The sequence below is a fragment of the Puma concolor genome, chromosome C1 (genome assembly GCF_028749965.1).
Source record: "Puma concolor isolate L17-30 chromosome C1, mPumCon1.1.hap2, whole genome shotgun sequence".
NCBI lineage: Eukaryota > Metazoa > Chordata > Mammalia > Carnivora > Felidae > Puma > Puma concolor.
In genome coordinates this window covers 26586843-26597900 of record NC_141674.1, presented here as the reverse complement: position 1 = coordinate 26597900, position 11058 = coordinate 26586843, and positions in this window count along the sequence as shown.

The window sequence follows — 11058 nt, the reverse complement described above, 5'->3', positions numbered from 1 at the left end:
TGCACCGCGGTGGTTATAAGTGTAGTGGAGTGCAATGGTGAGGACACGGGCTTTGGAATCAGAGAGGCTTCACCCAGTCTCACCTTCTAGCTGTGTGACACTGCGCCTGTTTCTTGATCTCCTTGTGCCTCGTTTTCTTATTCTGTGGAATGGGGGCGATACCAATCTCTGAGAATGATTGGTAGATTTAAACGGGACGGTGTGTAGCCCAGTGTCGGCATATTTGTAGGCGCTCAGTGGATCTTACTTCTTTTCCCGCATCCACCTCTCCATACTTGGCGGATAGTAAGTTTTGGTAAAGGAGAATTGGAGAGCAAGCAGACTGAAAGGGCTCAGGACAGAAAGGCCAAAGGCACCAAAGAAAAACTTCCCTGCTGCCCATCTTTGCCCAGGGCCAGCCCTGAGAGAGGAGGCAGGGCTGGGGCTGCTGGGGGCTCTGGGTTAATGAAGAACTGGAGCCCACTCTACTGCTGTCACCATTGATTTTTCGTTCCAGGCAGCTTGCAAGCTGCCCCAGGAATCAATGTTGGAAGGTGAAAACAAATTTCTAAAATTAGCCTGGAATACACTGCAAGAAAAACCCTTTGCATGACAAACTGTAATGAAGCAAATACCCGAGGCAGGTATCCTAATGGGGAACACAGCGTCCAGGCAGCACCCTGGGCTCACCGCCTCAGCATGGGGGGAATCAGTCCCATATGTAACCTTTCCATCTTCTGAGAAGTCTGTGTAGTCCATCAATACACAGACGCTCTGCCCAGCACGTTCCAGCACTTTTTGGTCCTACTATGCAACCATTCAACTATTATAGAAGGATAGTCATGCTAAGCGTTGACTTTGGGGTGGTGGGGATGTAGGGACATGCATTTGCACTCTGCTGGTGGTCCTGGAAATTGGCCTGTGTTGTTGGAGGGCTCCTAAGTGCCAGGAAACCATTTAAATTTTTGGCCAGTTTCCTCTGCTGGGCAGAGTCGGCTGTGACCGTTTGCACTGGGTTAGGAATCCCAGACGTGACAGTTTTCTGCTCACTTTTCACAAAGACATGTCTGAGGCCTGTAAACCTTACCATGTGAAGTGAGTACTCCCACAGAAGTGCAGATGCCCGCGTGTCTTCTTCTGCAGTCTCCCCACACCCCCCACCCCCAGCTATAGGAAGAAAGGAAATAAACAATGAATTTCAGGAGAACCATTTCGTGCCAGGAGACATCCTCCTGGGACCCACCTCCCAGACTGTGGTATTGTATTGGAAGGGCTTCTGGGAAGGGTGTGTGAAGGGGGAGGACATTTATCCTGGCTTGTGTGACTCAGAGATGATAAGAATAAATTGAAGAACAGCCTTCTGGATCGTCCATCCTAAGTTGTCTGGGATGTTCTAGTACGACTAAGTGTCTGAGTTAGAAGTTTCTTGGGCTTTTTGTCTGCCCGCTGTGGGACCAGAAAATCATTACAATGCATAGAAGCTGAAAGAACTCAAGTTTAAGGCTCCAAATCTGCCAGAAAAGCCAGCCACCCATTGGCTGAAAACATCCCACAATTTCCTTTTGCAAACTAGAATTCAAAGAAATAACCAAGAAGGAAAACAAGTATTTGCAGACTTGTGCTTGCAGTTGTCTACGTTGCAAATGTAAAATATTAGAAGTAACCAAATGTGCAGCTTCTGGGCCTTGGTTGGTGCCCTAGTGGCATGGTGCCAGCATGGTGTGCTATGTGCCGCCTCAGGGTGGAGCATTTAGGGGGAGAGAGAATGGCCTCTCCATAGTACAGAGTGAGGTGCCCACTGGGCTGTTGTGTTATATGACTTTGGAAGAAATGAGTCATGATGCACATAATCAGGACTTTATGGACATGGGTTTTAAATTCCTGTGTCAGATTCAGTTCCAGAAGGGCCCTTAGTGGTAATCTGGTCTAACCCTCACACTAATTAATGAATTAATTCAACAGGTAATTGTTTGAAGCATCTACTATAATCCAGGTCTGTGCTAAGGACCTGGGGAAATAATGTTGAACAACCCTGACCCTGACAAGTCCTGACCCACATGACCTTCAAAGCCTAAAGCACAAACCCCTTCTACACTGTGTCTGACAACCAGTGAGTGTCTGACATCTACACACTGGCCACCAGGAGACCATCGCTTTGGAGGTCAGAGCGATTCCACTGCAGGACGTCACTGGCTGGAAGCTGAAACGCACCTCTCTTATTCTTCCACGGGAAGCTGGCTCTGACTTCTGGTTTCACACTGCACTGGCCTCTTCCTCCTCCAGACTAACCCACGTGTTTTCAAGGTGGCAGAAGGTGGTTAAAAGGCCTGATCCCAGCGTGCTTGCACACACCCAAGAGGAAAGGTGTGCTCACAGCTGCCTCCCTTCTCCCAGGTCTGCAGGTGGCCTTGCAGTGCTGATCTGTTCTCTGAGTCCACTGCCACGAGTTTTCCTGCCCCAAAGGAAAATTTCCAAAGGTAGGAGAAACCCTTTGGCTGACCTCTTATGGGCTGGCCCCAGGGAATTACCGATCTTTTAGGTTGTTCAGTTCTTGATGAGAAGAAGGAGCTGAAGTTGAGTGCCGAGAGGCTGGGATGGCTTCAGGTGGGGGGATGTGACTAATTTTTCAACATGCCCCTGTGCTAACTTTCCTACTCTTCTCCCCAACCCAAATTTCATGTTCTTTAATTTCTCCAAACGTGACAGTTGAACTTTCCTCACCTTCTGTGAGACAGAGTCTTAATTACAGAGTCTGGGGTTCTGAAATTCAGTCCCGATGGCCCCCAACACTTGGTCCCCGTGGTACCTTCCCAGTGTTTCCCAAGATTAGGGACCCTCAGTCACTTAGAACCCCTAGTGGCCAGTCCTGACACTGAGGATCCCCAGGCTGTGTCTGTGAAGCCTTATGCTTGGAAGCACTTGGCAATGTTTGCAGGAAAGTGGTCTGTCTCTTGGCAGTTTCCTTTTCGAAATGCAAATCCTGGTGCTGCTGTTCATTAACTGTGTGACCTCGGGCAAATTCCTTGGCTTCTCTGAACCTTGTCCATAAAATGGAGAAACGCCTGTGAACCTGCTGAATGAGACAATTGATTAAAAGAATTTAGCACACTTCCAGGCACACTGTCAGCACTCAACACATTTGCTGCCACTGTCTATCACTAACAAAATTGTCCTTTGTTAAAGGGGGACACCTGGAATTGGACTCGAGACCCCAGGTTTGGTTATGCCCAAATAGCAGAATTTTTTCTCCAACTTTTTAGACACTAGAATTCTATATGTCTGAAGATTGCATTAATTTTCCAAAACCTTCACAAGCTTTACACACTTACTAAGACCCTGCTCCCCACCCGAGTCACCCCTAATTCCACTTAGTAATGGCCAAGTTCACATTTTGGTGTGTATCTTTACACAGATTTTTTTTCAAAAAATAAAAATTGGCTCAAACTGCACATATTGCTTTGTAACCTGCTGTTTTTCACTTAGTATTTTTCTAATAATAAGTCCTTAATATATTCTTATGCCATTATTTTTAATGGGTATGTACCTGTCAGTTGCACAGATGAACCACGTCCATTGGCCAATGAGATTGTTCCCAATGTTATGCTAGTATAAACAATGCTGTGCTGAACATCCCTGGACTATTCTGTTAGTGTTACAGCTATGCTGTGTTGACTAAAGCTCCAGCTTCATTAAAACCTGCTGCTGCTAAATCCCATTACTGTCCCCCCCAACTCAATCTTGCCCTTGAACAGTTATTGTTTTGAAGCCAAGTTCAGGACCTGACATTTATCTCTGCTTTATTTTATCTTATTAGATTCAGCCCATCAGTCCAGCCTGTCTAGAGCCATCTGGATCCTGTCGATGTTTTTGCAATCTGCTCAGGCTTTTTTTTTTTTTTTTTAATCAACCACAAATTTGGTAAACAAGTTTTTTATGTTTTCGACTAAGTCATTAATAATGTTGTACAGGTCAAAGTTGAGGCCAGAACTCTGTGTCTGGCCACCACAGACCTTCTCCCAGGTTTGGTCAGCACTCACGGGGATTAGCGAGTTACAAATTCCCCTCGCTGAAATGGCATTCAGCTGACATCCTCCTATGTAATCTAGTTCCAGCCCTATAATAAAGTTCAGAAAACAAAGTTGGGCCAGATGGTCTCAACATCCAGACTCAGTCGAGGGGAACCATCCTCAGAAGCAGAAGCTCAGGTTCTGGATGGAGAATTAGGCTCCCATCGTTTCTGTTTTAACTGGGGGACTTGGCCACCTGGTCGGCTCACCGCTCTCTCGGCGTGACCCAGGCTGAGGGCGTTTAGGGTTGCTGTCTCCCCCATCCATCGGGACGGCCCTGGGGAAATGGCTGACAACGCCAGCTGAGCCCGAGCAGGAGTGAAATCTGATGTGGAAGGAAGTGCTGCTGTATCAGGGTGTCAGCTCTCACCCCACATGCAGCACCGAGTGAGAGATGCCGTGGATATGGGAAACCACCCACCCCAGGCTTTCACCATCTGGGGGAGCACCCCGGCATGGGGAGGGTAACGCAGGGCCCGACGGAAAGCGCAGACTCTGGGTTTAGTACTTATCAGCTGAGTGACTGTGGGCAAGCCCCCTCTCTCTGAGCCTCGGTGTTCTTGTTTATTAAACGTAATATTCTTGGTAGGGGCTGGCATGTCAATGTAATGAGATGAAGGAGAAATAGCAGATAGGGTACAGTGGGGGAAGACTGGTGACTAATGGGCTGGATTTGGCCAACAGGTGTGTTTTGTTTGGACTCGTATTTTGTAAAAATTTGGGTCAGTTTCCAAAAATCAGGAGACTTCACTTAAAACTTTCGGCCCTACTTGAATTTAAATAAAATCTTGGAAGAAAAAAAAAAAACCACTCTGGATCCTGTTTCTCTTGAAGAATTGGAAGATCTGGTGAGGTTAGGCCCACACTCCCAGGGATGCTGTAGACCGCTAGTGATTCTGTTCTGGATGGACATCCTTTCCATTTGCCCCGCCAGCCTGACCTGCTTACCTCCCAGGCCAGGGTTGTGCAGGCAGGTGAGCTCCTCACCCTGGCATGAGGAGGAGAGTGCCAGCTTCAGAGCCAAAGTGCATAGCTCTCATGTGACCTCTGGGTGCCTCACACTCCTCTTGCATCCAGCTGGCAGGATAAGGGTTTTGCAGCCCTTGGTTGGCGCCCCATAGAATTGTGCAGCCTGCATGGCCACCCATGGCAGCCTCAGCTGGAAGGCCAACCGGAAGCTGGTGGGAGCACAGGGAACTCCAAAGTGCAAAGAAGCAGTAAGCCCGGTGACTGTCTCATAGCCCATCGGCAATCACGGCGGCCACAGACACCATTTTAAGGGACAGGGCTGTCTGAAGACAGTGTTCACCGTGGATACACATGTCAGGTAGTGGGAGAAGATCTCATCTGTCCCAGCAGTGCTCTGTCCCTGCGTTACTGTGGCCTTCAAACTCCGCAGTCCGCTTTTCTCCTAGGGCCCCTGTGGGTCATGTCTTCCCCCACCTCGTTCTGTCTCCCTCTCTCTTCAGTGTATTAGGGGCTCTTGGGTGTGAATTTTCTGAGCAACCGGAACCACCCCCTGTGGACCTCAGAAGAGCAAAGAAAAGAGCAGTCTCACCAGGTCACAGGTAGCCAGGAGCTTGGAAGCCAGAGCCTTTTAACTTCCCGTCCGGATACCTGCTGGAGCTACAGAGCAGCCCTATGTGGTGTTCTCCAGGCAGTAGTGCGTGGTTAATCATCACGTCTGCCTGTCCAGTAATTTCAAAGTGTTGGGTTCGTGGACCAACTGGCTTTTGTCTGTTGGCCCACACCTCCAGCCTGTTGTACCGGTTCGTACCTAACCTCTGCTGGCTGTGTTATCAGCAGATTTCCCAGCTGCCTCCCACCTCTGTTTCCCATCCCTGCTAGAGATCTCTGTCCAGTGTAGGGGTGGGCATTGATGGACCCCCATGAGCACAGCTATTGGAACTGCTAGAACTGGATGTCTGCCTTCTGTGTTAGTCTCTCTCACTTTTGTGAAGCCAGCGACCCTACACCATGTGATTTATATTCTCTTTTCTCTCCTTGGAGGGTGAAGACCATCATATTTGAACTCCCTGTCTCAGTATTTCTCTGTAAATGTACCCAAGGCTTTCTTCTTCCTGCGTCAGAGTCCAATAGTTCACATCAACATTCCGTGCACACCTCTTATGTGCTGCCCTGTTGATGGCACTATGCCGACAGGTCTCCTTTCTCTCCAAGTTTATTACCATGGTTGCTTCTCCTACAGCACCAGCTGCACCCTGTACTCTAGATCAGCAGTTGGTAAACTATGGCCCAGGGCCAAATCTGGCCTGCCATCTGTTTTTGTAAATAAAGTTTTATTGGAGCATGATAAGTGGAACACCATGTGGAACATACATTGTGTGGCCTTTGCACCACAGTGGCAGTTGAAAAGTTGTGACAGAGACTGTACAGCCCACAGAGCTGAAAATATTTACTCTCTGACCTTTTGCAGAAAAAATTTGCAGATCCCTGGTCAAATGCCTTCCTGCCTGTCCCACCCTGAAGAACTCCTGCTGTGAATGTGCCCTCTCTTTCTCCCTTGGTGTCTTCAACCTATCCTTCTCCATGGACTGTTTTCTCTCTAGTCCAGGCTGCTTGCCTGTATCCTATACACCTCCCTCTCTTCTTTCAATGCCAGATGCAGAAATTTCTTGAAGGAGTTGTCTATACTTACTGTCTCCACTGCTTTCTATGTTGATACCCAAGGGGGGGCGAGGGTGTTTGTCTTCCCAGGCACTGATGGCCATTCTCTGGATGGAGACTGTGAGCAGTGGGGGTGGGAAGGGGTGGGTGCTGCTGAGACCCCTCCTTCCCTATGGAATTCCCAGCCCCCTACCACTCTATGCTCACTGATGATGTGGGGAGCTGGGAAGAAAGCAGGAGCATAAAGGAAAGAACATGGGGCATCAAACACAATGGGGGTGGGGACTCTGCCAGTTGCCAAATTGTGATCTTGCTCTGGTCCCTTCACGTTTCGACCCTCTTGGATTTCTCATCTCCACAACAGAAATGAGAGTCCTCCTGCTTCCGGATCATTGTGACCATGCAAGTGCTCAGCAACTGGTATCTAGAAGGCTCCCAGTCCCCACACCAGTCTCACTAGGGCTCCATTCTCTGGGGCTTGCTGGCAGAGACCAGGCGGTGTGATTAGAACGTTGCAGGGGTGCAGAGGCAGAGGAGGTAGCGGCCCATGGCCTGGCCTATTTCTGGACCCAGATTCCCTCACATGCCCCTCCCCAAGCTGGTACTTTTTCTCCTGTGGATGGGGTTGGGGGTGCAAATGAGTATGTACCACGAACAGCGGGGTTTGGGAGGCAGCAGCCAGGAGGGCTAAGGGACTTTCAGAACACAGGTGTGGGCCTGGTGCAAGAGGCCCGGCCGGTTGCCATGGAGAGAGAAATGTTATTCAGTTAATGTGTTTGACTGGCGGCCTTGAGAAATACCCACGTCCCTCCAGGGCCTCCGAGCCATCCATCACTCCAGAAAGCCTCCTTTCATGATGAGAGTTATCTATTTGGCTAATAAAACCGCAATCACAATCCCTTACATACAGACAGCCCTTCCCCTTTTATACATTTTATGGAGCCCTCTTCAGTTTATAAGGAGCCCGAGGCTTCGTTCTGTTTGGCTCTGACTCTGCCACTGAGATAGGCATTTGGGGCACATACTGCTGCTGGACACCGAAGGGCGAGAGATGAGACAGCACAGCCCCGTCTTGTAGGAGCTCCTCATTCCCTGCAAAGTGGGCACCACCCCTGCCATCTCTGGCCGAGGAAGCGAAGGAACAAGGGTCCGCGTAGAGAGGGGTAGAAGTGGCCTTGCACGGGAGGAGATGTGCCCTCCTCTGAGATGGGAAAGGGGAGGCAAAGAAGGGTGAAATTATAGCAGTAGCAGGAAGGGAGCCAACAGCAATTACGGCTGCTTCGGCCCAGGCTCTGCTCCTGGCATGTGGCACATGTTGAGTCATTTATCAGGACAACAGAACTCTTTTGGTTGCAAGCGACAGAATCACCATGCAACCTGGCTTAGACAAAGAGATGATTGTTGGCTCAGGTGTCCAAATTACAGGAAGGGCTGTGTTGACAGGGCATTAGACGTCTACGTCTCGTGCCTTGCAGGAAAAGGCTGCCAGCTGCTTCCGGCTCCACCATTTTGTCTCTCAGGGGGAAATTTGCTCTTTTTCTGGCTGTAGTTTGGAATATCCCAGGGAGGGACTCTGATTGGTTCAGACCAAGGTATGTTCCTAATCCCTGATCAATCATTGTGGCCAGGGTCAGGGGTCAAGGCGGCTGGCAGCTTCCACCAAATGTGGGAACTGAGATGTGAGGGTGGGTGTAATGGGGTCTCAGAGGAGTGGTGGGCGTATTGGTAGCACAGAAATGTCACTAGATGGCCATCTTAGGTATTTCCTCTTATCCATTTAACAAAATGGGCATTATTTTACCACTGTGAGTAACTATGACCAAAGCACAGTCCCTGCTCTCCTGAAGCTTACAATTTTGTGAGGGAGAAAGGCAATAAACAAGTAAACAAAGAGCCATAATTTCAGGGAGTGTTAAGTGGTAAGTGAAACCAAGAGAAATAAAGAGATTAGAAAACGTAGGGTGGGTGTATAGATGGGGTAATTGGGGAAGGTCTTTCTGAGAACCGCCTGGGAGGGGTATAAGTCATGTTAAGATCTTGCAGAGAGAACCGCATGTGCAAAGGCCCTGAGATGGGGGCCAAGCTTGTGTTCTGGGAACAGCCAGAGGCAACATGGCTGGAACGTCACAGTCAGGGAGAGAGGGATAGCAGATGATGTCAGAGTAGACAGGGCCAGGTCACTTCGGGCCACTCCTGCTGACTGTGGTGAGGAGTTTGGATTTCATCCTGTGTGGGACAGGATGCCATCTTGAAGTGATGACCATTCTCCCACAGATAAAAAAACTGAGCCACAGGGAGCCTGGGTGGCTCAGTCAGTTGAGTGTCTGACTTCGGCTCAGGTTACGATCTCACGGTTCATGAGTTTGAGTCCTGTGTCGGGGTCTCTGCTGTCAGCATGGAGCCTCGAGCCCCTGTCCCCCTCTCTCTCTGCCCCTCCCTGACTTGTGCTGTCTCTCAAAATTAAATAGATATTAAAGAAAAAAGAGAAACTGAGCCACAGGGAGGTGAAGTTAACTTGCCTAAGAAGAAAGGTCTTACCTATGGGAATAGTCTGGAACCAGACCTCCTTCTTTCTTACACCACATGTGCCTTCCTCTAGTTAGCTCTGGAAGAATTGGAGGAAGTAAGGAAAGAAACTGGACAACAACCTTGGGGCAGGGCAGAGGGTCTCCCAAGAGTGAGGGGTAGGGGTGAAGCAAGGGCAGAGGATGGAAAGGGTTGGCAGCTGCTGAGCAGCTGGGGTGAGCAGGAGGAGGGCAGGGCAGCGAGAGCCCCACAGAACTTGGAAACCATGAATTTGTAATGGAGCAGCATAGTTATTTGATTTTCTCCAGCCATACTTGGCAGACAGCCGGCCTGGGATGGGAGCGGAGAGGGAGGAAGGGCCTGTGAATCGCAAGTAGGGACCAGGGCATCTGAGGGTGCCGGTGAGGACGTGGTGGAAATGACTTATATATACATGTACCTACGTACATATATATTCCAACCATATATTCTGCCTTTTCTGGGACTGGTCCAATATAATGGCATTTTTTATGTTCAACAAAGGTGGTTACTAAAATTATTTATTTATTGAGATTTAGAGTTTGTACATGCATAGGACCTTGCAGACAGAAAACATCACTGTTATGGGCTGAGTTGTATCCTCCCAAAATCCATGTGTTGAAGCCCTAGGCCCCCCTCCTCAGAATGTGACTGCATTTGGAGAAAGGGCTTTTATTATTTTTTTTATTAATTTTTTTTTCCAACGTTTTTTATTTATTTTTGGGACAGAGAGAGACAGAGCATGAACGGGGGAGGGGCAGAGAGAGAGGGAGACACAGAATCGGAAACAGGCTCCAGGCTCTGAGGCATCAGCCCAGAGCCTGATGCGGGGCTCGAACTCACGGACCGCGAGATCGTGACCTGAGCTGAAGTCGGACGCTTAACCGACTGTGCCACCCAGGTGCCCCGAGAAAGGGCTTTTAAACAGGTGATTAAGTTAAAATGAGGACATTAGGGGTTGGACCTAATCCAGGCTGACTGGTGCCCTGGTAAGAAAAGGAAATTTGGGGGTGTCTGGGTGGCTCTGTTGGTTAAGCGTCCGACTTTGGCTCAGGTCATGATCTTGCAATCTGTGAGTTCGAGCCCTGTGTTGGCCTCTGTGCTGACAGCTCAGAGCCTGGAGCCTTCTTCGGATTCTGTGTCTCCCTTGGTCTCTGCCCCTCCCCCGCTCATGCTCTGATTCTCTCTTGTTCTCAAAAATAAACATTAAATAAGTTTTTTTAAAATTAAAAAAAAAAGAAAAGGAAATTTGGACAAAAAGGAGAGATACTTAGGGCTCATGTGCACAGAGGGACAATCACATGAAGAGGCAGCAAGAGTGTGGCTATCTGCAAACCAAGGGGAGAGGCCTCAGAAGAAACCAGCCCTTCTGGCACCTTGAACCCGGACTTCCAGTGCCTGGTACTTTGGGAAAATAATTCTATTGTCTGAGCCACCCAGCCTGTGGTGTGTTATGTTTGGCATATGGTGTATTTTGTTATGGCAGCCATAGAAAACTAAGGCAGCCATGAATCAAAAAGTTTTCTTTTGGATTAGACCTTAACCTAACGTGGCCTATAAGGTCTTGCTCAACCTGGTCCTAACCTGATTTCCATCCTGACCTCTCTCCCGTCCCTGATATTTCATAATCTCTGTACCTCAGCCCCATTGGCCTTAAAACTTCCTTCTTTCCTCATTGTCTTTGCCCATTCTGTTCCCACTGCTTAGAACATTCCTCCTCCAGATAACGCCTTACTTTTCAGACTTCACCTCAGATGTACTTTTGTTAGAAAAGCTTTGTATGACCCTCACACCCTCACTTGCTTCCACCACCCCCTAACTAGACCAGTCCTCCTCTGAT